The 5,000-nt window shown below is 57.9% G+C and overlaps 2 non-coding genes and 1 pseudogene across 2 annotated transcripts; all 3 read right to left on the minus strand.

Annotated features, from left to right (window-relative positions):
- Positions 1-620, minus strand: part of LOC124731317 — a 4,218-nt pseudogene extending 3,598 nt beyond the window's left edge.
- A 189-nt stretch (positions 621-809) lies between these two features.
- Positions 810-965, minus strand: LOC124731285. The gene has a single exon (XR_007008246.1). It is a non-coding gene; the product is annotated as a 5.8S ribosomal RNA (ribosomal RNA).
- Positions 966-1,319: 354 nt separating this feature from the next.
- Positions 1,320-3,234, minus strand: LOC124731304. Its single transcript, XR_007008263.1, has one exon. It is a non-coding gene; the product is annotated as a small subunit ribosomal RNA (ribosomal RNA).
- Between the last annotated feature and the right edge of the window lie 1,766 nt (positions 3,235-5,000).

Raw genomic sequence — 5,000 nt, forward strand, 5'->3', positions numbered from 1 at the left:
TCCTACTAGGGGAGAAGTGCGGCCCACCGCACACCGGAACGGCCCCACCCCGCGGCGAGTGGAAAGGCAACCGGACACGACCCCGCCGCGGATTGCTCCGCGCGGGCGGCCGGCCCCATCTGCCGAGGGCGGAGGCCAGTGGCCGGATGGGCGTGAATCTCACCCGTTCGACCTTTCGGACTTCTCACGTTTACCCCAGAACGGTTTCACGTACTTTTGAACTCTCTCTTCAAAGTTCTTTTCAACTTTCCCTCACGGTACGCTATCGGTCTCGTGGTCATATTTAGTCTCAGATGGAGTTTACCACCCACTTGGAGCTGCACTCTCAAGCAACCGACTCGAAGGAGAGGTCCCGCCGACGCTCGCACCGGCCGCTACGGGCCTGGCACCCTCTACGGGCCGGTAGGCCTCATTCAAGTTGGACTTGGGCTCGGCGCGAGGCGTCGGGGTAGTGGACCCTCCCAAACACCACATGCCACGGACAGGCGGCAGCCTGCGGGGTTCGGTGCTGGACTCTTCCCTGTTCGCTCGCCGCTACTGGGGGAATCCTTGTTAGTTTCTTTTCCTCCGCTTAGTAATATGCTTAAATTCAGCGGGTAGTCTCGCCTGCTCTGAGGTCGTTGTACGAGGTGTCGCACGCCACACCGCCAGCCGGCTGTGCACGCTACGAGAAAGTACCGGTATGCGAACCGCCAGGCGACGGGCGCGCATCGCACGTTTGAGGAGACGCGGCCGGCCCCACAGTCGGCGCCGCGACACTCCCAGGTCTGCGAAGCGGGGCAAACGCCGCGCGCTTCAGTATACGTAGCCGACCCTCAGCCAGACGTGGCCCGGGAACGGAATCCATGGACCGCAATGTGCGTTCGAAAACGTCGATGTTCATGTGTCCTGCAGTTCACATGTCGACGCGCAATTTGCTGCGTTCTTCATCGACCCACGAGCCGAGTGATCCACCGTCCTGGGTGATCTTTTCTCAGTTTCCGCCGTCTCTTTCGAGACCGGTCGCATAGGCGGGAGTGAGGCGTGTGGCGGCCCCTGTTCCAGCGTTCTTGTGTCCAACGGCCTCACGGCCGACGGGCGTCGTACGGCTCCACAACCGGAGCGGACAGGCACTCGGGCGAAAGTCATTCAAAACCGGCGCCAGGCGCCAGGTGCCGCAGGCCAGCCGCTCCAGCGCTTCAGCGCTCGTACCACACAACATTGCCGCTAGTTTTGAGAGGCACGCGTGGTTCCGCACGCGGCGCACGGCTACGGCGAGCCGTACAGGTAGCGTGTTGCGCGACACGACACGCACATCGAAAGACATGCAGTCTAGTCGGTAATGATCCTTCCGCAGGTTCACCTACGGAAACCTTGTACGACTTTTACTTCCTCTAAATGATCAAGTTTGGTCATCTTTCCGGTAGCATCGGCAACGACAGAGTCAATGCCGCGTACCAGTCCGAAGACCTCACTAAATCATTCAATCGGTAGTAGCGACGGGCGGTGTGTACAAAGGGCAGGGACGTAATCAACGCGAGCTTATGACACGCGCTTACTGGGAATTCCTCGTTCATGGGGAACAATTGCAAGCCCAATCCCTAGCACGAAGGAGGTTCAGCGGGTTACCCCGACCTTCGGCCTAGGAAGACACGCTGATTCCTTCAGTGTAGCGCGCGTGCGGCCCAGAACAATCTAAGGGCATCACAGACCTGTTATTGCTCAATCTCGTGCGGCTAGAAGCCGCCTGTCCCTCTAAGAAGAAAAGTATTCGCTGACAGCACGAAGGATGTCACGCGACTAGTTAGCAGGCTAGAGTCTCGTTCGTTATCGGAATTAACCAGACAAATCGCTCCACCAACTAAGAACGGCATGCACCACCACCCACCGAATCAAGAAAGAGCTATCAATCTGTCAATCCTTCCGGTGTCCGGGCCTGGTGAGGTTTCCCGTGTTGAGTCAAATTAAGCCGCAGGCTCCACTCCTGGTGGTGCCCTTCCGTCAATTCCTTTAAGTTTCAGCTTTGCAACCATACTTCCCCCGGAACCCAAAAGCTTTGGTTTCCCGGAGGCTGCCCCGCCGAGTCATCGGAGGAACTGCGGCGGATCGCTGGCTGGCATCGTTTATGGTTAGAAACTAGGGCGGTATCTGATCGCCTTCTAACCTCTAACTTTCGTTCTTGATTAATGAAAACATACTTGGCAAATGCCTTTCGCTTCTGTTCGTCTTGCGACGATCCAAGAATTTCACCTCTAACGTCGCAATACGAATGCCCCCGACCTGTCCCTATATAATCATTACCTCGGGTTCCGAAACCAACAAAATAGAACCGAGGTCCTATTCCATTATTCCATGCACACAGTATTCAGGCGGGCTTGCCTGCTTTAAGCACTCTAATTTGTTCAAAGTAAACGTGCCGGCCCACCGAGACACTCAATAAAGAGCACCCTGGTAGGATTTCAACGGGGTCCGCCTCGGGACGCACGAGCACGCACGAGGCGGTCGCACGCCTTCGGCTCGCCCCACCGGCAGGACGTCCCACGATACATGCCAGTTAAACACCGACGGGCGGTGAACCAACAGCGTGGGACACAAATCCAACTACGAGCTTTTTAACCGCAACAACTTTAATATACGCTATTGGAGCTGGAATTACCGCGGCCTGCTGGCACCAGACTTGCCCTCCAATAGATACTCGTTAAAGGATTTAAAGTGTACTCATTCCGATTACGGGGCCTCGGATGAGTCCGTATCGTTATTTATCGTCACTACCCTCCCCGTGCCGGGAGTGGGGTAATTTGCGCGCCTGCTGCCTTCCTTGGATGTGGTAGCCGTTTCTCAGGCTCCCTCTCCGGAATCGAACCCTGATTCCCCGTTACCCGTTACAACCATGGTAGGCGCAGAACCTACCATCGACAGTTGATAAGGCAGACATTTTGAAAGATGCGTCGCCGGTACGAGGACCGTGCGATCAGCCCAAAGTTATTCAGAGTCACCAAGGCAAACGGACCGGACGAGCCGACCGAATTGGTTTTGATCTAATAAAAGCGTCCCTTCCATCTCTGGTCGGGACTCTGTTTGCATGTATTAGCTCTAGAATTACCACAGTTATCCAAGTAACGTGGGGTACGATCTAAGGAACCATAACTGATTTAATGAGCCATTCGCGGTTTCACCTTAATGCGGCTTGTACTGAGACATGCATGGCTTAATCTTTGAGACAAGCATATGACTACTGGCAGGATCAACCAGGGAGCTGCGTCAACTAGAGCTGAGCAGCCGGCCGCCCGGGAGTGTGTCCCGGGGGCCCGCGCGAACACGCAAGCGTCCGCTCAATCATTCTGCAAACAGGAGGAGGCCTGAGCTCCCCTGCACAATACACCTCGAAACCCTCTCAGGTCCCGGCGGCGCGCAGCGCCGTCCCAAGTACTTTGGTCGGGTTCGAGAGAGGCGCAATCGCCCGGAGTTAGGCGAGTAGACGCTTTCGGTGCGACCACCCGTGCTCCCAACTGAGCTTGCCGCTGCCGACAGAGGCCCGGGCAGCGTGCTGTCGTGGCATTGCCGGCGGGAGACAACACGCGCCACCTACGGTGACCGGCAGCTCCAACGCCAGCGCCACAGAAGGACAAAAGCCCCACTTGGGTGCCGAAGCGAACTCTCCCAGCACAGCGCACGCGCCAACACATCCGCACAGCTGCGATACAAACCACCAGCGAGAACCGCTGGGGCGACCCGAGCAGCAGACGGCGTCGCGGCGCCGAGCGCCGGGCGGCGGCGCATCCTCAACGCACACAGTCCTCAATCGGACCAGCACACTGAAGATGTCCACCGCGCTTCGCACCGGGCCACGCGAGGGACCTACTTTGGCCGCACGGCGCCGCGCGCAGGGTGCGCCGGCGCGCAGCTGCGACGCCTGCCGCGTCCGTCGGCCGGCCGCGCCTGCCACTGGCCGCCCCCACCAGCCGGGCTGTAGCGCGTGCGCCCACGCACCGCGCGGCCAGCACGCCGGGAGGCGCCCCCTACACCGGGCCGGGGACGGTCCCACCCAGCCACCGCCGCGTATCGCTTCACACCCAGATGCCGTTCAGTTTCGTCGGCATGGTGGGTATCGCTGGAACAACCGGTTAGTACCTCAACCTATCGTCGCCATCACCGATTCACCCTAGCGAGAACAACCGCACCACAACAGGTTACCATTTGTTCATTTGCGTAACTTCACCAGAAAACGCAGGACGTCCATCGCCATTTGCAACTTCAACGATTATTGCATGCCTGTGTCAGGTGTCACGCCACACTACGTCTGCCCACATACACGCAACAAAATGTGCACGCCTAGACAATACGTGGAAGGTGGCCCCCGTACGTATGCGATGTCCATTGCTCGAACGACTGTCAACCGGCCCTCTGTAGCATGTCGCAGATATGGAACGCGGTGCACCATGCCATCACGGTGTGTGAGGAGAGACGACTAGGTCCGAATACATCAACAGACAGCTCATGCTGATCGCCATCCACGGCGTCCGTTCCTCCCACACGTCTCTATGGCGTACCACACTGCAATCCAGCTCTCATAGGGAGACGACACGTAGCTGCGTGCACAATATTTGCACTGTATGGTCCGCCGGTTTTTGGGGCGCAGTCGTTGTACGGTCACACATGTGCCACGATGTATCATTCAGTACATAAGGACGAATGGTGCAGTACAGATTGTGGTTTACGCGTACGACATTAGCGGACAGTTGACACAGGCCGCACCACAACGTAGCCTGAGTACGGTCGCATGCGAAGGGCATTGAACATGCAAAGTTCTCACCAACCAGCTTGCGAAGGCAGGGGGCAAGGTGGGGACAGTGGGGAGGGGCGGCATGTACGTCCTGCTGCCATCCACATTACAGTGTACAGCAGGAGCATGTGGAAAGTGAGCAAGACTTGCAAGGTGTTTTAACATGAAGCGATACACAGGGGGAGCGGGGCAGTGCGAGTAGCGAACTATATTGCGAGGGTTGCGGCGTGGGCAACAC

This window comes from Schistocerca piceifrons, unplaced genomic scaffold (assembly GCF_021461385.2).
Source record: "Schistocerca piceifrons isolate TAMUIC-IGC-003096 unplaced genomic scaffold, iqSchPice1.1 HiC_scaffold_1278, whole genome shotgun sequence".
Classification (NCBI taxonomy): domain Eukaryota; kingdom Metazoa; phylum Arthropoda; class Insecta; order Orthoptera; family Acrididae; genus Schistocerca; species Schistocerca piceifrons.